This window comes from Heterocephalus glaber, unplaced genomic scaffold (genome assembly GCF_053883595.1).
Source record: "Heterocephalus glaber isolate CG9 unplaced genomic scaffold, H.glaber_assembly_v1.0 deba00001509, whole genome shotgun sequence".
Lineage (NCBI taxonomy): Eukaryota > Metazoa > Chordata > Mammalia > Rodentia > Bathyergidae > Heterocephalus > Heterocephalus glaber.
This window is the reverse complement of record NW_028258325.1, coordinates 54,143,253-54,169,112: the sequence shown is the minus strand read 5'-3', so window position 1 is coordinate 54,169,112 and position 25,860 is coordinate 54,143,253. Positions and strand designations below refer to the sequence as shown.

Here is a 25,860-nt window from a genome sequence, read left to right as displayed (position 1 = left end):
CATTCATAGCTAAGTAGATGCACATTGAGGCCATACTCTTAAGTGAAGTAAATAGGACACACATGTGTAAATACCAAATAGTTTCTCTGGTGTGCAAAACTATACATATTATTCTTAAATGTCAAACATACATTTTAGTTCCTCTCTCACCCTATTTCTTAGAAGTCTCCATAGTTAAAGATTATTTAAGTAAAGTGTTGATAGGTTATCAAGAACTATAATTAACATTAATTGTAACAAATCAGTATTATTTAAATATCATTACTCTCAAAAGCTTTCTATCTTGAGTCTATGTGTTTAAATACAAAAGAATGACCTCTTTTTATGTACTGAGATATGTTTCTTTTATTCTGTTTACTCCTAATCCATTTAAATCTAAGTTTTCCTTAACTATTAGATTATTTGTTTATAATTCATTGTCTCTGTGTTTGATGGAGGTTTTGGGTCAACAGAAAATTCATTCCATGGTGCAGTTGAAATTCCTGTTTTGGAAAATCAAAGGTGAGATGACAGATATCAGGCAAATGATAGAAAGGTCACTTAATCAGACATTCCAACAAAGAATTACTGGGTACCTCTACTATAGACAAGATTCAGCAATATTCTTTCAAATATTATCCTTTCAGGGAGATTTCCACATGCCTAATTAGAGAAAGATGTTTGTTGATGATACCTGGAGAACAGCCATCAAACAATATAGGTACTTTGAAAGAGGGAGGGACTCATACCCAGAAATGAGCTTTAAGCCCAGGGATGCAAAGATGAACACAAATCAATAAATGCAATGTATGAAGAGAAGCAAGGCCTTTGACAAAAATATTGAAGAGGAAGCCAGCTGGGCAAGAAGTTGGGACTTCAGCTGTGGGGGACCACAATGGGGCTGCTCTGTACTCAGGACCCAGTGGGTGCCCCAGGCCTGGGTGGCAATAGGCAGCGGCTGAACAAGCTGGGCTCCCAGCAGTACTCAGCTCTGACAAAAGTACTTTTCCAGTTCCTAACAGAGCCCAACAAGGTGGAAGGGTTTCTGGCCCAGCTCTCTGAATTTGCCACACTAATCAGATCAGTCTTGGCCCCCTAAGAAGCATCGTGAAAAGCCTCCTTCTGGTTCCAAATGGTGGCTTGAAGAAGAGCCTCAAGGCCAAGCAAGTCCAGGCAGATTTCATAACTCTGGGTCTCAGAGAGAAGAAAGCCACTTATTTTTCTGAAAAGTGGAAGGAGAACACCCCTGTTCCTGTTCAATGGGCCATAGATCTGACCCTGATGATTAACCGGCTTGTTGATATGGAATGGAGGTTTGAAGTAACATCTGGGAGCAATGAATTGGAGAAAGTGGGAAGTATTTTTTTAGAATTGAAGTTGGTGGTTAAGAAAGAAAATCAAACTGAAAATTTATATATAGAATGAACCCTGCCTCAGTTTTATAGGTTCTTGCATGAGATGGAGCAAGTCAGAGCCAGCATGGAGTGCTTCTGTTGGTTGCTGTCCCTGGCAGTTCCCTGGCCACTTCGCTAGGGACTGCTCTGAGAGGCCCCTCCTGCAGACCCACTGGCACTCCATACAGTTCTTTGGCTTTTTGTGAGCCCAAGTACAAAAAGTTTCTGAAAAACAACAGGATTAATTATTTAACAAGCCCTGGACTACTTACCTGTAAACTCCTCTTTAAGGGAACCACCACTACCTATCTCCCAGAAGTTTTAGATTTTCCAACAGGCATCTCAAATTCACCGGTGAAAATAAAAATTTCAAAGTAAACAATGACAATGACAACAACAACAAAAACATTGAAGAAAATAGATGTGAAAGAAATTTATCTCAATCTGATAAAAGCTATTTATAAGAAACCAATGATCAGCTGAGTATGGTGGCACACACCTGGAAACCTGGCAGGAGGATCATTGAAAGATTGAGCCCAGCCTGGGCTACATAGTGAATTCAAGAGCAGCTTGAACTACATAGTGAGAGTCTGTCTCAAAAAAAAGAAATCAATAGTCAATAACATATTAAAAGAGGAAAAGCTGAAATTTATCCTTTAAAATCAGAAACAAGACAAAACTCTTGTTCTATATAATATTCAAAACATTAGCCAGAGAAATCAGGCAACAGAGAGAAATTAAAGGCCTATACATAAGAAATGAAGAAGTCAAATTGTCATTATCTGCAGATGACATGATCATGTACATAGAAGACCCAAAAATTTGACAAAGGACTCCTAGAATTAATAAACATATTCAGCAATGCAGCAGGATACCAAAGCAACACACCAAAATCAAAGGCTTTCCTACACACCAACAATGAATGCATCAAGAAAGAATTCAGGAAAACATTTTTATTCATGGTAGTTTCAAGAAAAATTAAATACTTAGGAAATAAAGTATGTAAGGGAGTGAGAAATCTCTATAATGACAACTACAGGTCTCTAAAAATGGAGATAAAAGAAGTCATCAGAAAATGGAAAGTCATCCCTTGTTTCTGTAAAGGCAGAAACAATATTTTCATCATATTTCCCACATTTATATATACATAAATTTAATGCAATCCTAATCAAAATATCAGCAACACTGCTCAAAGTGCGGGAGAAAACAATCCTAAAATTCATACAGAAACAGAGGAGACTCAGAAGCTAAAGCAATCAGGGCAACAAGAGCAAAGCAGGAGGCCTCACAATCCTGAACAGCAACTTATGTTATAACTGGTGATAACAACTGCATGATAGCGACAGAAAAGCAGACATGTGGATCCATGGAAAAGAACAGAGGATACAGCAGCTATATGATCTTTGACAAAGGGGCAAAAAATATATACTGAACAAGATAACCTCTTTAACAAATGGTACTGAGAACTGGCTATACACATGCATAAGATTGAAGCTACACCTATATCTCTCACCATACACTAAATAACAATGATCTAAGATCTAAATATTAAAGTAGAAACAACCTAGTATAAAAGAAAATAGATTAAAATTCTTGAAGCCTTATGCATAGGCACATATTTTTTGAACAGAACCTCAGTTCCACAAGAAATAACATCAAGAATCAACAAATGGGGCCAGGGATTTAGCTCAGTGGTTCTGATGCCTGCTTTGCAAGCTCAAGGACCCGAGTTCAAAAAAAGAATCAACAAATGGAATTATATCAGATCACAAGCTTGAACACAGAAAAAGTAACAATCAACAGAGAGAAAACAGGACCTATGGGATGGTAAAAAATTTTTTGCCAGTTACACTTCAGGTAAAGGACTAACATCTAGAATATGTAAAGAACTCAAAAAAGTTAGACTCCCTCCAAAAAAAATAAAAAACTGGGCAAGTGAAATAAATAGACACTTCTGAGAAAACATATAAATATTTAATAAATACCAGAAAATAATGTTCAACATTTTTGGCCATTAGTTAAATGCAAATTACATTTTTTTACTGCAGAAAGAAAGGTTATAGCAAAAAAAAAAAATCGCATAAGTGCTGGTGAGACTGAGACAGAAAAGGAACTGTTCTACATTGTTGCTGTAGTATAACAACTATGAAAATAAATATGGAGATTCTTCAAAAATTTAAAAATAGAGATTTCATTTGACCCAGCTATTCCCTTTTTGGCATTTTCCCCAAAATTAATGACATTCTATTATGGTGATAAATGCATACCTATGATCATAGCAGCACAATTCATAACAGTAAATCTTGGAAGCAGTCTGTAGGCCCACCAACAGTACAATGATAAGACAGTGCAGAATTTATACAGAATATACTACTCTGATAAGAAAAAAGATAAATTTGAGTCGTGTAGAAAAATGAGACTCTAATATTTAGTGAAATAAATCAGTCACACAAGCTTAAATATCTCATAGTTTTGTTTATATAAGAAAGCCAAAATATAAATAAATTAAAGAGCAAAATAAAAATAGATAACAGAAAACAGGGTAATCTTTTGCAAATGCGAAGGGGACCAAGAGAGGGAAGAAGGGACTACAGAGGGGAAAGAAAGGGATTAAAATAAATTAGATGTATTATATGCACATTCCAACTGCCAACAACAAATATAATCTGTATGTACTGCAAGCATGTGGAAAATTAGTATTAAAATATTTATCTTTTCTACTATATTCAATAATTAATTCAACAATTTATTATTCCTAAACTTTTATGCACAAAACTGTTGTAGGGATTGAATATATAAATACAAGAATAAAAAAATTATACAAAACCTTAGCCATCTTTATGGAACAGACATACGTAGAAGACAGATAACTAGAGTTACATTGCAAGATAGGGATGAAATTTATGCAAACAAAGCAGACTAAGGAATTGGACAGCAGCTTTGTTTTTTCTTTAGAAAGATGTCATCACTTTTCAAAACTGCTTCAGACATTTGAATTAACAACCATAAAGAATGTCACAAAATCTGTGAGTAAAAGCATCTAGATAAATATATCAAGAATGATTAAAGTCTAATTAGGGAAAATGAGACTTGCATGCTAGAAGCATGTGAATGATGTAGAAAGTGGTAGTCAACATCATGCAGTCTTGTTCTTTTTCTCTACTTAAATTCCTCCAAAATTTCAACACGATTCCTTTTCAAAGTCTAAGTTACAAGATTTCTAGAAATGTTCCCAGTGACCAATGTCTTTACTCTAGTGAAACTTTTCTCTGTGTGTTTTCCCATCTGTGAGTAGAATTCTTTTCCTGAGAGTGTCAGCCATGTAATTTAGACGTAACCAGACTCTACTTACCCAAACACTGGTTCTATTCTTATTTAACATTATGGAGCTGGGTTGCAAGAATGTGAGTCTTCCAAAGCTTCTGCATTATATATTTTGTTTTACTTATAATATCTTACTGTTTCTTCACATTCTGTGATTATATTCATTTAATGTATTCTATTGCTAGTAACCAAATACAGACTGTTTCAAAGAATATATATGTTTTCCATCATGTTTTTTTGGATGTCTGGAACATTATGCATCAAAGAAAGGTATCTAGATGGGCATAATGGCACATACCTGTAATCCCAGAACTCAGGAGACTGAGTCACAAGTATTGCCAGGAGTTTGAGGCCTGCCTAAGTTACACAGTGAGTTCAAGGCCAGCCTGAACTACCTAGCAAAACCCTGTCTCAGAGAGAGAGAGAGAGAGAGAGAGAGAGAGAGAGAGAGTGTCAGGGGAGGATATCTAGCAGGATAGATGATAGCAAAATTAAATACTTATTAAAGTTGTTGATTGGATGAAAAAGGGCATCTTTTCAAATATTTCTTATTGATATTTTCAGAAGTAATACATTCATGGTAATAGTTGGGATGAAGTTGGTTACCTGATTAAATAAACATCTGTCATTTTTCTTTGTTTTAGAAGAGTAATGTGTTAAATTTATTTTTGTATTTTTACATAAAATATTTAATAACCTGCACCTTCAAATCATTGATATGATAGATTGCTGGAAAGAAAAGTCCCAAGCACAATTTTAAATGTAATGTAATTCTCCTCAACCATGTGATATAGCACATTTCATCTGCACTTTGCATTGAAGCCTAATCAAATAACTTTAGACATTTACTCAAATTCAAGGCCTAGTTATAAATCAGAATAGTTAACGCTTTGGATTCTCATTTTACTGCTATGTCTTTTTCATTAAAAAAAAATCAATAAATTATGATTTATAACAACATTTAATACATCGCAATAATTCCACCCCAGATTCTAGGCATTTAAATGTAAGCATGGTTGAGAAAGTAAAAGGAGGAAATATTACTTAATTATTTTGATAACACAATAAATGAAGTCAAATGAAATTTTAAAAACATTAATTTTCAGACTTATCTAATATTAAGTCTATATTTATATAATTATCAAAGGGTTAACATTTTTTCCTGTATGATAATCAAAGTGCTCTTCTGCTAGGATTTCTAGTTTTTTTAAAATGAACAAACTCATTGTTAGGAAAGCATAAATATTTGAGTTGCCAAATATCACCGGAGATAGAAAGATAGAAAATTGCTGTGCCCTAATTTTATTAAAAATATTTTCAGCTGTGAGTCAATTTATTTTTATTTCAATAGATGTGAAAATTAAATATAAAGTTGTCAGGTTCCTTTGTGAATATTAGTTTTTAATGTTTAGATTTGGCTTCTCACATTGAAGATAATTGTGTGTAGTGTTTATCTAAACCCCTCATTACAGAAATCAAATCTCTTTCCATGACTTTAAACTGTTTTGAAAATCATGTATTCATGCAGACTCTAGTGTTCATCTGATTTTCTAAGGATCACCACACACAATAAATAATATTGCACAATCTTATGAAATTCAAACTGCGCAGTGAAATACTCTAAATTGAATATTCCATTGTTGATCTAGTCTTTTTACTGCACTTACTTTTGAAAAGTTGATTAAATTAACAATTTACTGTACATGAATTATTCCTTTTATTGCTGATAAGAACACTGGTAACAAGTATAGGTTACTACCATTAAAACTAGAAACTGTAGGGCCGGGGGTTTAGCTCAGTGGTTCTGGCGCCTGCTTCACAAGCTCAAGGTCCTGAGTTCAATCCCCAGTACCAAAAAACAAAACAAAACTAGAAACTGTTAAAAAATAAAATGAAAGAAAAATTTTTAAAAAGCCTTTTACCTGATTTTCCTAACTAGTGTTAGAAGAACAATATGTGTTTTGGCATAGAGAAGGGCCAGGCAACTCTTAGTCCACACCCGAGGGCATTGTTGATAACTTTGGCTGCTATTGAACCAAAACCCCAAATTTGTATTTCTTTCTTTTTTCTACCCATTTGCTCTTGCCTAATTTTTCATTCTTGATTTTACTTTGGTAATGATTTAGTTTTACAAATGACACTTCTGGATGTGTTAACACTCAGGAGTATAGAACTACTGCATGAGATATTATTATGTAATAAATGTTATGTTCCAAAACTGCCTGAATATTATTTTAAGCACTCAACCCTTTAATGAAAGGTGGAGATTGTCAAGACCATGACATTGCTTTCAAAGAGAAAGTCAATTGATTATAAATTATTTGGTATTTTAAGTGTGAATTCATTTTTAGTTATTTTATTAGTGTATACAAAGTCTGCCAAAAAATGTATACACACTTCAGGAAAAGAAAAATAGTATGATGCCTTTTCAACAGATAGTATTACCTTCATATGGGTGGGGGCACCCTAGAGGATGTTTTATATCATAGAAAACTCATGACACTACCGGCCCTTAGAGAAGCAATCTCAATGACCAAATTTACCCAAGTAGCAACTTGACATACTAATAAATGTGTAGAAGCTAATAGCCACCACTTTGAGTTCTTGCAATTGTAGAGGCCAAAGGTAACTTGTATTAATCTCATGATGTTTCAATAAATTTAGTATTAAAATATTTATACAAATTTTTCCTTCCCCTGAAGTATGTTTACATTTTTTCAGTGAGCTCAATATAAATTTGATCCTCTGTATAAATAGGATGCTATTTCTTCAGCCTCCCCAGTAGATGGTACCAGAGGTGTAGCCACCATGCCAAACATTTTCTCCCTTTTCTTATGGGGGAAATAAATTTTGGTTTAGGTATAGAGAATCTATATTTTTTTTAAATGCTGAAACAATGTACATATTATTTATTTCTCATAATATGGAATATTAATCATACATATTTACAGTTTTCATCTATACATATGTGAATATAGATGACACATGTTAGTTCCTCATGCTATATATGCCTATGCTAAGAAATCTCTTCCAAGCTAAAGTGGATTAATGTCATGTACTTCAATAAAACTTCTGAATGTGTCCTATGTGCAAGGCTACTACTCCATGCCATTTTCTCGATTTTTTTCTGTTATTGTTAATCATTCTTTTATTTTGAGAACAAACACAATGACTTTTATAATTTGACATCATACTAAAATTATAAGCATAATACTTTCCAGATCCTCCTTCCTTTCCCACCACATTGCTATGAGAGGTATTATATCTCATGTTGTTATCAATCTCTATACTTTAACATTACTTTCAGGCCAGCTTCCTTAGAGAGAATTTAACTTGCTTATCAAAATATCATATTAAACCAATATAATCAAATCATCAATTTTATATTTTCAATTCTCAAATCTTCCTAGTTTGAAACTTCAAAGCAGTCTTGAATTTAGGGACAAGCCAGTTACACCCTCCTTCAGGCAACAAGAATCCAGTCTGGACTCACAGCTCTATATTATCCAGTGATGTTTCCCAGAGGTCTTCACAGCAAGAGTAGAATCCTCTGAATTTCCCCCTCAATGCTGTCATGGCCATCACACCAGCCCTGACCTTCACCACTTAATGTGTCATCACAGTAACTGCATTATGGGAGGAAAACATGATCCTGGTCTCATCTTTTCCTCAAGCTTTATATTTTATTGTACACCACTTCCCATTGCATTACCATTTGTATTCAAATCTCACTTATTTATCTTTTTTACTCTGGATATCTTTATTTTGGGAAATAAGCAGATAGTGTCTAGTAACTCCACATCAATAAAAAAGACAGAGATGAATGGAAGTGTTCCTATTGTTTCTATTTATATGTTCTCAGAGTAAAAGACAACAAGAGAAAGCTAATATTTGTTTAACACAGAGTATATATTAAGCAATGTATTAAAAGTTTAATAATTACATCCTTCAGATTTAGAACAGTTGAGGAATATATTCACTTATGTATGTAACTGATTAGGTATAACCTGTAAAGGACAGAATGAAGTGCAAGATTCACTTGGGGATAAGAATATTGTATATGATTTTATATTGTCCAATTTTATTCATGTTACCTTGCTGAAGTTTTGGTACTAGTAAAATTTGTAGGGAAGCTTTAGAGAAGAGATAAAAGGAGTCTCCTTTTTTCACACAGCTAGATTATATAAATGTATAATGCATTTAAAATATATATGTTATGTAATACATGTATATATACATATATATATATAAATACATTATGATTACAATGAGAAACCCACCACAAGATAACCAAATTCTAATAATAACAACAAAAACACATGGCACACAGGGACAACACCAGCACAAGTGCTCAAGCCCCATCCAGGGCCCTGCTCAGACACTAGCTGCTTGGGTGCACAGGTCTCACCCAGAGACCTTCCCAGATACCATTGGTTAGTGCTCACAGACCCCAGCCAGAACCCCTCCTGACAGCAGTGCAGGTTTGCAGGCTCCAGTAAGGGCATCATCCAGATACCAGCTGCTTGGGCACACAGGTCACAAGCAGAGGGCCTCCAGATACCATCACTAAGCATACACAAGCCCCAGCCAGAACCACACCCAGAAAATATAACAGTGCAGTGATCCAGAAGGTAAGCACTCTAAACCCAGGAATTTTCCCAGTGGTGAGCAACAGACAGAAAACCTCTCTGAGGCTTGTTGTGAATAGAAGCTCACTGGGAGAGCAAAAAACCACCTCAATAAAGACACAGCAGATTGTATCTGTTGAAATGAGAAGACACATAAACAAGACTCAAAACCAGACTTCCAGATCACCAAAGGCAACCCCAAGGGGCAACAAGATGGAACAAATTGATACTCAACCACCTGGACTCCCTGAACTGCCAATGAAAGAGGATCTGGAAAAAATATAATCAAAAATAATTTATCAGATAACTATAGAGATTGTGTCCATAGTGCAAAAGATGATTAACAACTCAAGAACAAATACAGATAAAAAAATAGAGGAGCTGAGGGACATGATAGAATCCCAGCATAGGAAAGAAATGGAATCCATAAAAGAAATACAGACAGATATCCAGGAGATTAAAAACTCCACTGAAAGTTTACTCAGCAGAATGATCCAATGTGAGGACAGAATTTCAATATCAGATATAGAACACAGGACTCCAATTAATGACCAGGAAAAGAAAGATTCTTAAAAATAGTAAGAGACCAAAGAAATTAATCCACAAGCTGCTACAAGATGCAAAGAATAACATGAGTGATCAGAGTCAGTAAAGAAACAAGAAATTGTGCAAACAATACTAAAAAAAACTGCTCATAGAAGTAATGACAGAAAACTTCCAAAGCAAGGGAAAAGAATTTGACATACAAGTAAGTGAGTCATATAAGACTCCAACTAGCTGTGATCAAAAACATTCTACTCTTAGGCATATATTAGCCAAGATCCCAGAAACTCAACAGAACAAACTATAAGCAGATAGAGAAAAGAAACAAATCACATACAAAGGAAAGCTTATCAGAATCACAGCAGACTTCTCAACATAAACCTTCAAGTCAAGAAGACCCTAGAGTGCAGTGCTTCAATCCCTAAAGAAAAACAACCTCAAACCCAGATTGATATGTGCTGCAAAAGTATCTTTCAAAATCAATGGAGACATAAGATACTACACTTGATCTTAGCCAAAAGGCCAAGAAGCAATAAGAGACATAAGATACTTCAGGAACACCTGAAGAACTTCATGAATGCCAAACCAACATTCCAAAAATTTTTAAATGATATCATAGGAAAAGACAATGAGGGTCACAATCCCATGAAGCTCAGCAGAATGACTCCATCAGGCAAGACAAGAAATTAAATGGAAAGGGGGAGAATCCAACACAAGAAAAGGACCTCACAAGGATAAGTCAAAACATAGTTATAATTCTCAACGTTAATGGTCTCAATTCACCAATCAAAAGAAATAGACTGATAAAATGGGTCAAGAAGCAAGATCCAACAATATGCTGCATACAAGCAACACGCTGAAATAAAAAAGAAACTCATAGATTGGAAAGGAAAGGGTGGAAAACAATATGCCATGTGACAGGAACCCCCCCCCCCAAGAAAAAGCAGGAGTAGCTATCCTCTTTGCAGATCAAATGGATTTCAAACCAACACTGATGAAGAGGGATGAAGAAGGACACTACCTCCTTATAAAGGGAACAATCCAAGAGGAAGTGATGACAGTCATAAATATATATGCACCAGATACTAGTGCCTCCAACTATATAAAACAAATACTAATGGACATGAAAAATCAAATAAGCTCTAATACAATAGTAGTGGGGGACCTCAATACCCCACTGTCACAAATAGATAGTTCCACTGGACAGAAAATAAACAACAAAGTACTAGAACTCAATCAAACTCTTGAACAAATGAACTTAACAGATACATTTTTTTTGCTTGAATTCTTTTATTGGTGCATTGTAGGTATATAATACATTTACATTTATCATTGGGCACTTGTACCTGTACATGATATATCTTGGTTCTTATTTTTCCCCATTCCCTGTGCTTCCTTCACCCCCTCCATCCTTCCATAGTTACAGAGACTTTGCTTCCATGTTTTTCCTTTTCTCATAATGTTTCCCTTCCCTTCTTTCCTTTCCCCTTCCGCTTCCACATCCCCTACCCCTTTGAGTTTCTCTAGTGTGAGAAACTGAAAGAGTAAATAAGGATTAAAAGGATTAAAACAGATATTTACAGAATGTTCCACCCCACTTAAACAGAATACACATTTTTTGGCTGCACACAGGTCATTCTCCAAAATAGACCACATACTCATTCATAGAACACATTTAAATAAGTGCAAAGGAATTGAAGTTATCCCCTGTATATTATCAGACCATAATATGATGAAATTGGAGATCAATAGCAAAAGAAACTGCAAAAATTTCATAGACACATGGAAATTGTACAACGAACTTCTGAATAACCAATGAGTCACAGAGGAAATTAAAGAAATCAGACAGTTCCTACAATTAAATGACAATGTCAATACAACATGTCTATGGGACACAATGAAAGCAGTCTTATGAGGGAAATTCATAGCAGTGAATACTCATATTAGGAAAACAAAGCAAGCTCAAATAACCTGATGCTGAACCTCAAGCTTCTAGAAAAAGAAGAACAGGACAAACCTAAAACTTATACAAGGAAGCAAATTATAAAGATCAGAGCAGAAATTAATGCAATTGAGACCAAGAGAACCATACAAAAAAAAAATCAATGAAGCAGAGTTGGTTCTTTGAAAGAATAAACAAAATTGACAAACTCTTAGCCAACCTTACAAAAAAAAAAAAAAAGGAAATAATAGGCTCAAATCCATGCAATTAGGAATGAAAAGAGTGAAATTACAACAGACCCAGCAGAAATCCAGAAGATCATCAATACCTACTTTGAGAGCTTATATGCCAATAAAATGGAAAACACAGAAGAAATGGACAGATTTCTAGATACATATAAATACCAAGGTTGAACAAAGAAGACCTAAAAATTCTAAAGAACCCAAAATCCATCAACAAAATTGAAAACGTGATTAAAAACTACCAATGCAGAAAAGCCTGGGTCCTGATGGCTTCACTGCTGAGTTCTACAAGACATTTAGAGAAGAACTACTGCCACCACTGTTTTAACTCTTCAATGAAATTGAAAGGGAAGCAGTACTCCCAAATTCATTCCTGGAAGCAAGCATCACTTTGATCTCAAAAGCAAAGAAAGATCCAACCAAAAAAAAAAAAAAAAAAAAAAGAACTATAGGCTTATCCTCCTAACGAACATAGATGCAAAATTTCTCAATAACATATTGGCAAAAAGAATGCAGAAGATCATCAAGAAGGTCATATACCCTGACACAGTGATGCAGGGATGGTTCAACATACATAAATCAATAAATGTAGTACACTGTATTAACATAAACAAGGACAAAAACACATGATTATCTCAATAGATGTAGAAAAAGCATTTGAAAAAATTCAACAACCATTCATGATAAAAACCCTACAGAAAATTGAAATAGATGACCTTTATCTCAACCAGATAAAAAGGCATCTATGAAAAACCAACAGCTGACATCATACTAAATGGTCAAATATTGAAATCCTTCATACCAAAATCAGGAACAAGACAAGCATGTCCACTACCACCACTCCTATTCATTTTTATAACAATCCCACATTGTAATTAACCTTATCATGAACAATTTGATATTAGAAAACTGAGTCACAAGAAGACAATGTAACTTACTGGTAGAATTATGAGTCAAGCTCTGAAAGACTGAGAGTAGTCTTGTATTGCTGATCCATGGTGTATGCCAAAGGAATGGTCACAGGCAATAAAGCCATGGGTGCCTGTCTCCTCCTTCTCCAGGAATAGTGCAGGAGTATGGTACTTCACACTTGTGCTGTGGTGCATGAAACCACCAGGCAATCCCTGAAGACAACCATCTATGAGGTTACAGAGGAAACAAAGTAAGGAACACTTTCAAGTTCAAAAAAATTTCAGACTATTGAGTCAAATACTTCCAAAAGAAAATTGACAAAAACAAAGAACGTTAAAGTTGTGCAGAAGTAATACCTACTATCAGGTTTCAAGTGTTATTTTTGTATATTACATAATGTTCATGAGATTTACCTCTAAAAGAAGTTTAAAAAGGAGAAAATATTTGTGCTTTTAGTAGGTTTCAGTGACAAGAGGATTCTACCTGTATTGACTGAAATGTGCTCACTGTTGAAAATTATTATTTATTTACTTTTACTTGAGAGTCCTGGAAGCACTATTGTATTCAAAATAAATATAATTTATGAACAAAAGAAATCATTTAAATGCAGGCCTATGTCTATATAGAGCACTAGAATCTTCTTCATATTTTATGTTTTTGATTACATTTAAAATCAAGATGGTAAATATAAGTGAGGTGACAATAATGAGTTTTTATGTTTTCTATGTTGCTTTTGGTCCATTGGCTCAGACTTTATAAACAAATGTTCATTGGAAATTTTTAAGCATAATGTGTTTTGTAAGAAACTGTTCTTTTGTTGTATCTCTTGTGATCTCTTAGCTATTCTTAACTCTTAGCTATACTTAGTATTTGAACATATGGCTTAATAATTCCAATTTAATCAAACTGGCATGAACTCTAGGAAAAGATAAGCTTAATTTGGTTTTGAAATGATATATATTTTAAAATAATTTTCCTGAATGGACATTGTTCCAAAATTATTGCATTTTTTTCAGATTTGCAGATTATAACAAAGGAAACCACCACCATGCTGTAGGAATGGAACACTTAGGAAGTAGCTCATGTATGCTTGGAATAAATATTAAATCTACCATTGCTGGCTTTCTTAAGTAAAGATTCTTTTACTTCTTACAGTAAATTGATAATTTCTTGGATGCCTGGAAAAACTAATGATTAAAGTTGCACTTCTTCACAGAGTTTATTAGCTCACGCAAGAGCTAAAGGCAAATGAGCTTTTTCAGTTGTTTTCAATTGTATCACTAATAGTTCAATTTCTTAAATTTTGGAGCTGCTATTTAATACAGTATATACTTGCAATGCAGTTCATTGATTTTTATAATGAAGTCACACTGAGTAAACAGTTTCATGGTGAGCATCTACAAAGACAGAATAAAGGAGGCAAATTAAATAAAAAACACAAGAGAGGAGGGAAGGAACAAATGTAAAGCAGTATAGAAGATTACCAAATGAGACCAAGGAAAAAAACATAAATGTGAACCAGAGAGAGAGACAGAGAGAGAGAGAGACAGAGAGAGACAGAGAGAAAGAGAAATGGCAAATTGAATAGACACAAAAGCAAAAGAGACAAGAAAATTAGCCTTTGAAAATTTCTCCCACTTAACTAGAGTTTAGAAAAACAAGCCTAGAGTATTTGTCTTTGAGTCTTCACTCTTCATTCTACTTAGGATTAACACAGACTCACACATACAGACACACACACATGAGCAGAGTGGCAGTAGTACCTTTTTCAAAGAGATCTTTTCTTTTTTTTTTTGGTACTAGGAACCAAATTCAGGGCCTTGCATTTGCCAGTGAGGTGCTGTGCCACTGAGCTACATCCCCAGTCCAGTAGTTAAATTGTTAATATACTCCTCTTGGTATGAAGAAAAACTATTCAAAATACATGACTCAGGAGATAATATTAAGTTTTAGCCGCAATAACGAGCTATTATATTTGCTTTTTGGCCTTGGATATACCATTAAGGTATGGTTTATATACAATATCTTCTTCGGTATGATAGACTGAGGTATCAAAATCATTTTCTTCCTATTTTAAGGAAGAATGAAACAACTAAAAAAAGAATGCAATAACTTTATAAGAAAGAAATGATATTTACTTTTTTATCACTTTTTAAAAATATGTAGATTTTCTAGACCTAAACAGCCCAAATGCCCATCAACTGGAGACTGGGTCAAGAAAATGTGTTGTTTTTTTTTAAATAAAATGGAGTACTGCTTAGCCATCAAAAATGAGAAATTAGAGACATTTATTGCTAAATGGATGCACATTGAGATGATACTCTTAAGTAAAATAAACAGGACACACATGTGGAAATACCGAATAGTTTCTCTAGTGTGAGAAACTGAAAGTGTAAATAAGGACTAAAAGGTATAATAGATAATGTCAAATAGGAAGAAAAGGGGCAAAGGGGAGGGGGACGTGGGAGGGGTAGGGGAAAGGAAAGAGGGGAATGGAATCAATATGAGAAAATGAAAAAATGGAAACAAAGTCTTTGTAAATATGGAGGGATGGAGGGATTGAAGGGAGGGTAGGGGAAGGGGGAAAAATAAGAACCAAGAGAGATTATGTAAAGGTGCAAATTTGCAATGATGAATGTCATTATGTTGTACACCAAAAAATAAACCCCAAAACAACAAAACGTTCCTTGTACTTATACTGATAGCGACTCTCCATAATTAATGTAATCATTCTACAGTATACTGCAAATATGTAGTAATACAAATTTATAAAATTAAAAATTATGCAAAAAAAGAAAAAGCAGAAAGTCTCTGTTGTGGTGGCCCACATCTGTATTCCCAGCTACTTGGGAGACTGAGGCAGGAGACCAGCAAATACAAGGTCCACATGAGCAATTTAGTGGAAAACTGTCTCAAAATAAAATTAAAAGGGGAGGTGGTTCCAGAGATATAGCTTGATGTAGAAATCACATAGTCTTCATTTCAAAGCCTGGAAAGAGTGGAGGGATGGGAACATGTAGTCCTTTTAAGTGAGACCTTACAACCAGTGCAATTCCAGTATTATTATTTTTTTCATTAAGTTTATTGGTACATTTTAGGTATAAAATACAGTTACATTCATCGTTGGGATCCTGTAACTTTACATGATGTATCTTAGTTATATTTTTCCCCATTTCCCTGCCCTCCCTTCACTCCCTCCACCCTTCCCTAATTATGGAGATTAGACTTCCATTTTTTCCTTTTCTCATATTTTTTTCTTTTCCCTTTCCTTTCTTCTACCCTTACCACTTCCCAAACTCCTTTAGACCTTTTCTTCCTATTTCACATTATCAATTACATCATTTGAACCTTATTTCCACTTTTAATATTTCATGCCAGAGAAACTATTTGATATTTACATGTGTGTCCTATTTATTTCACTTAAGAGTATGGACTCAATGTGCATCCATTTAGCTACAAATGTCTCTGGTTTTTCATTCTTTGTGGATGAGTAGTACTCCAATTTATAAAAAAAAACACATCTTCTTTACCCAGTCTACCATTGATGGGCATTTGGGCTGTTTCCATGTTTTAGCTATTACAAACTGCACTGCTATAAACATTGGTGTGCATATGTCACTGAGGTATTATACTTTTAATTCTTTTGGAAAGATACCCAGCAGGGGAATAGCTGGGTCAAATGGGACCTCTAATCCTCATTTCATGAGATATCTCCATATTGATTTCCACAGTGGTTGCACCAATCTGCACTCCCACCAGCCACAGAGAAAGGTTCCTTTCTCCCCATAACCCCGCTGGCACTTGTTATTGGTTGATATCTTGATAGCAGCCATTTTTTCTGGGATGAGGTAGAATCTCAATGTAGTTTTCATCTGCATCTCTCTAATGACCAGTGATGTTGAACATTTTTTCATATGTTTATTTGCTGCTTTTACTTCTTTGTCTGAGTAATGTTCATTTCAGATTCCCATTTTTGAATTGGGTCTTTATATTTGGGGTATCTGATTTTATTTGAGTGCTTTATATGTTCTAGATAGTAGACTTTGTCTGAGGAACAGCTGGTAAAAATATTTTCCTACATTTTAGGTTGTCTGTTAGCTCTGTTGGTGGTTTCACTGGCAGTGCAGGACTTTTTAATTAGATGAGATCCCAGTTGTTGATGCTTTGTGCTAGTTCCCATGCTACTGAGGATTTGTTCATAAAATCTTTTCCTATGCCAATGTTGAGCATTCTACCTAACTTACCTTCCAGTAAGTTTAGTGTTTCTGTTTTAATATTTAGATATTTAATCCACTTTGATTTTAGTTTAGTGGATGGTGAAAGACAGAGGTCTAGTTTTAGTCTTTGGCAGGTTGAAATCCAGTTTATCCAACACCATTTATAGCCAAACATCCTCCCTGGAGGAAAGATAGCCTCTTTAATTCCAGTATTATTTAGCATAAACACATACTTGGTTTTTCCCCCTAAGGAACATAATCCATCATTCACAAAAGGAGTAGATACAATTCCCATAGGGCAACAGGCCAAGAACAGCTCCCCCCACTTTGAAATTTTGTTTTTGTATTGGCAAATGATTCCAACACATAATATTTACATTCACTTGGGTAATAATAATCACTCACTTCTGACCCTCCTCCCTTTACTCTCCTGAACTCTTTTTTCCCGAACCCTTCCTCATCTCTAAAAACTCTACCTCATTGACTGTTTCCATTTCTGTTTTATTTATCATTATAGTCTCAAGATCCATCCTTTGTCCCGAGAAAACAATGAATTCATTCTTCTATATGGCTGATCAGAATTCTACTGCATATAAATACATCATAATTGTTTTACCCAGTCATCTGTTGAGGAGCATCTAGGCTGTTTCCAGAGCTTTAGCCATTGTGAACTGTGCTTACTATACACATGTGTGTGCATGCCTTATAGAGCAGGATGACTTTAAGTTTTTTGTGAAAATACCCAGGGGAAATATAACTAGGTCAAATGGAAGTTCTGTTTTTAATTGTTTGAGGAATCTTTATACTGATTGCCATAGTGGTTGTACTGATTTACATTCCCACCAACAATGCAGAAGTGTTTGTTTTTCTGCACCTTTTTCTTAGTATTACAACAAGAATATTTCTTTGCCACTAGCCAGTGAAAGCATTATAATTCATGGGATATTGGGCAGAATTCTCAGAAATATTTTACCTTAACATAGGGAAAAATTTAGTACTAAAGTAAAAATTTCTCTGTACCCTAACAACCAATGTTAAGGAAAAAATATTTAAGATCTTAAAACTGGTTTGAGAAGAAAGTTCAAAAATATTTGTGGAATATTAAAATAACTGTGTCCAATAGGAAAAAATCTAGAAGAATAACATCTTTAGAAAATGCCCAGTATACAAAATGGCAGATAGATAATTACAAAAAAAAAAATCAATTGAAATCAAATCAGAAAAAATTGATTGTAGAATTATTTAATCATGATATTATTTTGGATATTAAATTAAAAGGAGGCCATTACTTGAAGCTATGTCTTTAATTTGGTTTCTTATATAATGATCTGCAATCATAATTTAATGTATAAACAAATGAAAACCTAATTTGGGTGTATAGCAAGAAATTGAGTTTTGCCCAATCACAAGAGACTGGGTTTCAGTGAATTATAGCGATCAGCTTCTCATGCCAAGCCTATGTAATGCTGGTGTCTAGCTGCATCCAATCAAATGATTTTCTATTTTGCTTTTATGTCTGTTTTGTAAATATTTACTTTTCCTACTTCTGCACAAAGCTTTCTGTATCTTTTTCTGGTTCTGATCACTGCCTACTTCATGAATCATTCTTTGCTTGAAAAAGTTGCTAAGTGAAATTAGTTTTTTCTATTCATACAACTGTACCATAGGTTGAAGAGACTGTTAGAGAGAGAACAAGAGATGGAGGGAGGGGAAAGGTAGGAGAGTGAAAGGGCATGAACAAAAGAACTGAAGAAAACAATGGAAATTCAGCATGGGCTAGTGGAATGGGGACCAAGATTTGGAAGGAACAAGGACAGATGGGAGAGGCAGGGAAGGAGAAAAGATCTGCTATGTACAATGTACCAACTCCCCATGATAAATGTAATCTTAATGTACTGCACACATGAACTAATTAAAAATAAATATATAAAAAGGAAAAGATGAAAAGTATTATGTCTGAAACACACTGGATGGTTAATAGTAGATTAGACATTGCTAGTGGGTATATAGTTAATTTATAAATTCCTGAATATGAAGACATACATATTAATAAGCAGCAATGCAAAATAAAGCACAGAACAAAGACACCAAGGAATATGAACAAAGCATAGGGTGCTCTGGGAAATTTCAAGCGGCCAGATATATATATATGGGATTAGAGAATTTAAATGAGTAAAGAGTGAGGGACAAATATAACTATGTGGCAATTATGTTTCTTAGTGCTGTGAAAATCTCAATGAAGAATAATAAAAAATCCTAGATTGATGAAGATTGCTTATCAATAAATAAGGTAAAAATTGAAAAAAAAACTTGAGAAAGAAAGAAGGATAAAGAAGAAATAAGAATGAAGGAAAGAAGGAAGAGAGAGTAAGAAAGAAAGAAAGAAAGAAAGAAAGAAAGAAAGAAAGAAAGAAAGAAAGAAAGAAAGAAAGAAAGAAAGAAAAGAAATAAAGGAAGAAAGAAAGAAAAGAAAGAAAGATATGAAAAAAGAAAAAGAAAGGGAAAACTAGATGAGAGAAAGAAAAAGAGATAGGTTGTTTGTTCAGGGAAAGTCTTCCTGAAAATGCAAACTATTAAGAAATCATAGCAATTTACTTGGAAATTCCTCTCTCCTTCCTGCAATTCCTTGCTGGTGTGGATCTGTATCTAAAATTTGAGATTAGATGTATTCTTGGCTTCAGACTTTCATTTTGCTTTGTTTTGCTTTGTTTTTAGAAACAGCAGAGTCAACAGCATTGAAGTAGCATCTAAATTAAACATAAACAGCAAAACAAAATAAATACTTGATGCAGAGATAAGTAATATTTCTAAGTAACTTGCTGTCTGTTGTCCTCAGTTTTTGGTGCCATATGATTTCAAGTTGTGTGAAAGTTTTCACCAAGGAGCTACTGGAAAAGTTGTATTATCTTACTTATTGAACACAGCTTGGAGATAACTACACATGATTAACATATATTGCAAGATAGCCATTTGAAGACTGTAAAGGGATAAGTCAAAATTAAATTCACAGGTAATTAATAATAATTAATCTACAAAATAAATATGACTTTTAAATCTGTGGTTTAAACCTGGCTTCAAAATTAATAAGGTGTGAGACCTTAAGTAATTGATCTAAATCATATAAAATATAGTTTAACTACCTGAAAAATGGGTATAACTCTGTTAAGATAGGCTATGCAACTTGGAAATATAGCTATAAAGTAAATCACACAAGGGCACAATATTATCTGTGGGCTGCCTATTTAGAAACTGTACTTATTCATTCATTCATTCATTCATTCACTCTCTCCTTACTATTATTAAAATGTCCTATAATTAGTGGTTTCATATTAATGTGTATTTTGAACCAGCTTTGTCATATTATTGATTCCAATATAAATGATTTGAATGGTATCTTTTATAACTTTTATTTGTATGGTGGATAGATTTTTTAAAATCATGAAAATTACATTTTAAGAATATAACATTCATGCCTATTCCAGAATTAAATGACATGATCTAGACAAACAGGAAACATTCAGAACTTGATTAATTTGGATAAATCAAATGGTTTATCATTATTATTACTTTATTTTTAAAAATTACATTGTATATATAGAATATGAGTATACATTTGTTGCACAGATGCATCTGAAACCTGTTATTGAAGTAAAAGAGAATGATGATATATCTTACTAGATCTTCACAGAAATGCTTTAAGTACCATATGAACTTGGGTGGGGGTGGTTTTAGAGAAAAGGAAGTCATGTTTTTAGAAAGGAAGTTGGGCTTTTAGAGAAAAGTCAGGTTTTTAGAAAGGAAGCCAGGTTTTTAGAGAAAAGGAAGTCAGGAACTGAATATAATCATATCCATTTAAAAATTTCATATATAACTTCAACCATGAAAAATGCTGTCAAGTTTCATCAGTATCTAGGGGGCATTTTGCAGTGTTGTTAGTATCCAGTCAATTCAACTCTTAGGACAGGAAACAAAAAATACTGCTTAGTTTTACATTTTCAAACTTTTGTCATTTTTATATGTAATTATAATATAATTATGCAATAATCATATAAGCAAGATAATATCTTCTCCCTTTTATGTATAAGACACAAGACTCAATGCCCTACTGAGGTCCCAAGTCACATGGAAGACGCCGAATCACCCCTCTGCAGACAGGCAGGTCTGTGCACACCCTACCAAGGTCCCGAGTCACAAGAAAGACACTGAATCACCCCCCTGCAGACAGGCAGCCACCTGGTTCCACACTACATAGACACAGAGGACACCAGACCACCAGACCAATGGTACCGAGTCCCGCTGCTCCCGGCCCAGAGGTAGGGGCTTCTGAGCCACCATCCCACTGCTCCTGGCCCAGAGGAAGGAGCTTCCCAGTCACCTTCCCTCCCGCTGATCCCAGCCCAGAGGAATGGGATTTTGGGCCACCTTCTGACCCACTGCTCCTGGTCCAGAGGAAGGGACTTCTTGGCCACCATCGCTCCCGCTGCTCCCAGCCCACAGGAAAGGGCTTTTGGGTCACCATCCCTAACACTGCTCCCGGACCCTGTCCCACCTCTCCCAGCTCAGAGGAGGTAATTCATGCAAGCTTTAACAGCCCCCCACATGAGTCAAAATGAGAAAACATGTAAATAAGTCTCAAAACCAGACTTCCAGATCACTTACAGCAACCCCAAAAGGAAATGAGATGGAACAATCTGATACTCAACCACCTGGACCCACTAAACTGGCAACAAAAGGGGATCTGGAAAAAATGAAATCAGAAATAATTTCTCAGATAACAGGAGAAATTGTACCCCTACTGCAAGATATGATTAATAAATGTAGAGAGGAGCTGAGGAACATAATGGAATCCCAACATAGGAAACAAAGGGAATCCATGAAACAGATGTAAATAGATTTCCAGGAGATGAAAAAGTCCATTGAAAGTCTAGACAGGAGAATGAGCCAATGTGAGGACAGAATTTCAGATATAGAAGATAAGATTGCAATTAATGACCAGGAAAAGGAAAATTGCTTCAAAATTATAAGGGAACATGAGAAATCAATCCAGCAGCTGCTAGATGATGCAAAGAAGAATAAGATAAGACTGATTGGAGTCAATGAAGAAACAGGAGAGAGTGCAGATGATATAAAAAACTCTTCACAGAAGTAATGGCAGAAAACTTCCCAAGGATGGGAAAAGAACTTGACATACAGATAAGTGAGGCATATAGGATTCCAAAAAGTCCCGATCAAAAAAAAATCTACACATAGGCATATAATTGTTAAGATTCCAGGAGCTCAACAGAAGAACAAAGTTCTACAACCAGTTAGAGAAAAGAAACAAATCACATACAAAGAAAAGCCCATCAGAATCACAGCAGACTTTTCAACACAAACCATCAAGGCAAGAAAAGCTTGGAGTGACATATTCCAAGCCCTAAGAGAAAACAATCTCCAACCCAGATTGATGTACCCTGCAAAACTATCTTTCAAAATTGATGGAGAAATAAGATACTTTCGTGACAAAGAGCACTTTAGGATCTTTATAAATACCAAACCAGCATTCCAAAGAATTTTACACAATATCCTAAAAACAGACATTGAGGACCACAACCCCAGGAAGCAAAGCAAAATGAAACAATCTGGCATGACAAGAAATTAAAGGAAAAGGGGGAGAACCCAAGAAAAGGAAAAAGTCATGGTAATGATAAGTCAATAAGTTTCAGTTATAACCATCAATGTTAATGGTCTCAATTTACCAATCAAAAGAAGTAGACTGGCAGAACGTGTCAAGAAGCAAAATCCAACAATATGCTGCATACAAGAAACACACTTAATTCTAAAGGAAACTCATAGACTGAAAGTTAAAGGGTGGAAAACAATACTCCATGTGACAGGAACCTGAAAAAAAGCAGGAGTAGCTATCCTCTTGGCAGATCAAGTAGATTTCAAACCAACACTAATTAAGAGAGATGGAGAAGGACACTACATCCTTGTAAAGGGAAGAATCCAAGAGGAAGAGATGACAATCATAAATATCTATGCACCAAACACTAGTGCACCCAACTATATAAAATAAATACTAATGGACACAAAAAGTCATATATGCACTAGTACAATCATAGTGGGGGACCTCAACACCCCACTGTCACAAATAGATAGATCAACTAAACTAAAAATAGGTAATGAAATACTAGAACTCAATCAAAGTCTTGAACAAATGAACTTAACAGATGTTTATAGAGTCTTCCACCCCACAAAATCAGAATACACATTCTTCTCAGCTGCACATGGGTCATTCTCTAAAATAGACCACATACTCACACATGCAACATGTTTAAATAAGTGCAAAGAAATTGAAGTTATCCCCTGTATATTATCAGACCATAGTGAGATGAAATTGGAGATCCATAACAAAAGAAACTCAAAAAATTTCATAAACACATGGAAATTGAACAACACACTTCTGAATAACCAATGGGTCACAGAGGAAATTAAAGAAGAAATCAGACAGTTCCTTCAATTAAATGACATGCCAATACAACATATCAGAATCTATGATACACAATGAGAGCAGTCTTATGAGGGAAATTCATAGCAGTGAATATGCATATTAGGAAAACAAAACAAGCCCAATTAAACAACCTGATGCTGAACCTCAAGCTTCTAGAAAAAGAAGAGCAGGAAATCCCCAAAGCTCATACAAGGGAGGAAATTATAAAGATCAGAGGAGAAATCAATGCAATGGAGACTAAGAGAATGATACAAAAAAATCAATGAAGCCAAGTGTTGGTTCTTCGAAAGAATCAACAAAATTTATGAGCCTTTAGCCAACCTTGTCAGAAAAAGGAAAGAAAAGGCCCAAATCCATGCAATTAGGAATGAGAAGGGTGAAATTACAACAGACTCAGCAGAAATCCAGAGGATCATCAATACCTACTTCCAGAACGTGTATGCCAATAAGATGGACAACACAGAAGAAATGGACAGATTCCTAGATACATATGAATTACCAAAGTTGAATGAAGAAGACCTAAAAATTCTGAACAAGCCAATATCAACCAAGGAAATTGAAAATGTAATTAAAAACTTATCAACTAAGAAAAGCCCGGGCCCTGATGGCTTCACCACTGAATTCTACAAGACATTTAGAGAGGAACTGCTGCCACTACTGTTTAAACTCTTCAATGAAATGGAAAGGGAAGCAATACTCCCAAATTCATTCCTGGAAGGAAGCATCACCTTGATCCCCAAAGCAGAGAAAGACCCAACTGAAAAAGAGAACTACAGGCCAATCTCACTAATAAACATAGATGCAAAAATCCTTAAGAAGATACTGGAAAACAGAATGCAGAAGATCATCAAGAAGATCATACTCCCTGATCAAGTGGGATTAGTCCCAGGGACCCAGGGATGGTTCAATATATGCAAATAAATCAATGTAATACACTATATCAATAGAGCCAAGGACAAAAACCATATGATTATCTCCATAGACGCAGAAAAAGCATTTCACAAAATCCAACATGAATTTATGATAAAAACCCTACAAAAATTGGAATAGATGGTCTCTACCTCAAACTGATAGAAGCCATCTATCAAAAACCAACAGCCAATATCATACTAAATGGTCAAAAACTGAAACCCTTCAAACTAAAATCAGGAACAAGACAAGGATGTCCACTATCACCACTCTTGTTCAATATAGTTCTGGAAACATTAGCCATGACAATTAGACAAGAGAAAGAAATAAAAGGAGTAAAGATAGGTAATGAAGAAGTCAAATTGTCATTATTTGCAGATGACATGATACTCTATATAGAAGACCCCAAGAATTCCACCAAAAGTCTTCTAGACTTAATAACCAAATTCAGTCACATAGCTGGTTACAAGGTCAACACACAAAAATCAATTGCTTTCCTCTACAACGATGGCAGACTCACTGAGAGAGAAATAAGGCAAATAATTAATTTCACAATAGCATCCAAAAAACTGAAATACCTAGGAATCATCCTAATGAAAGAAATCAAAGACCTCTTCTCTGAAAACTATGGCACTCTGTAAAGTGAGATTGAAGACGATATCAGAAAATGGACAGACATCCCCTGCTCCTGGGTAGGGAAGGATTAATATAGTGAAAATGGCCATACTTCCAAAACTGCTATATAGATTTAATCCAATTCCAATTGAGATCCCAGCAGCATACTTCATGGACCTTGAGAAAACAATACAAAAATTCATTTGGAACAAGAAGAGACCCAGAAGAACAAAAGCAATTCTAAGTAACAGAGACATGGCAGGGGGTATCACAATTCCCAACCTGCAACTATACTACAAGCTACTGTGAAAAAAACAGCATGGTACTGGCAAAGAAACAGAACTGAGGACCAGTGGAACAGATTAGAAGATGCAGAAACAATGCCAGACACACTCAGCCATCTCATCTTTGATAAAGGAGTCAAACACCCTCACTGGAGGAAAGATAGCCTCTTTAATAAATGGTGCTGGAAAAATTGGGTTTCACCTTGCCAAAGATTAAAACTAGACCTGTATCTCTCACCATGCACTAAACTAAAATCAAAATGGATTAAAGATCTAAATATTAAAATAGAAACTCTGAACCAGTTGGAACAGAGGTTAGGTAGAACCCTTGAAGACATCGGTGTAGGAAAAGATTTTATGAACAAAACCTCAGTTGCC

General features: G+C 34.9%; 2 pseudogenes; one reads left to right on the top strand and one right to left on the bottom strand.

The window, feature by feature from the left end:
* The first annotated feature begins 874 nt into the window (after positions 1-874).
* On the top strand, positions 875-1,512 carry LOC101716498 (COMM domain-containing protein 7 pseudogene; annotated as a pseudogene).
* An 8,745-nt stretch (positions 1,513-10,257) lies between these two features.
* On the bottom strand, positions 10,258-10,402 carry LOC147825178 (U2 spliceosomal RNA; annotated as a pseudogene).
* Positions 10,403-25,860: the final 15,458 nt, after the last annotated feature.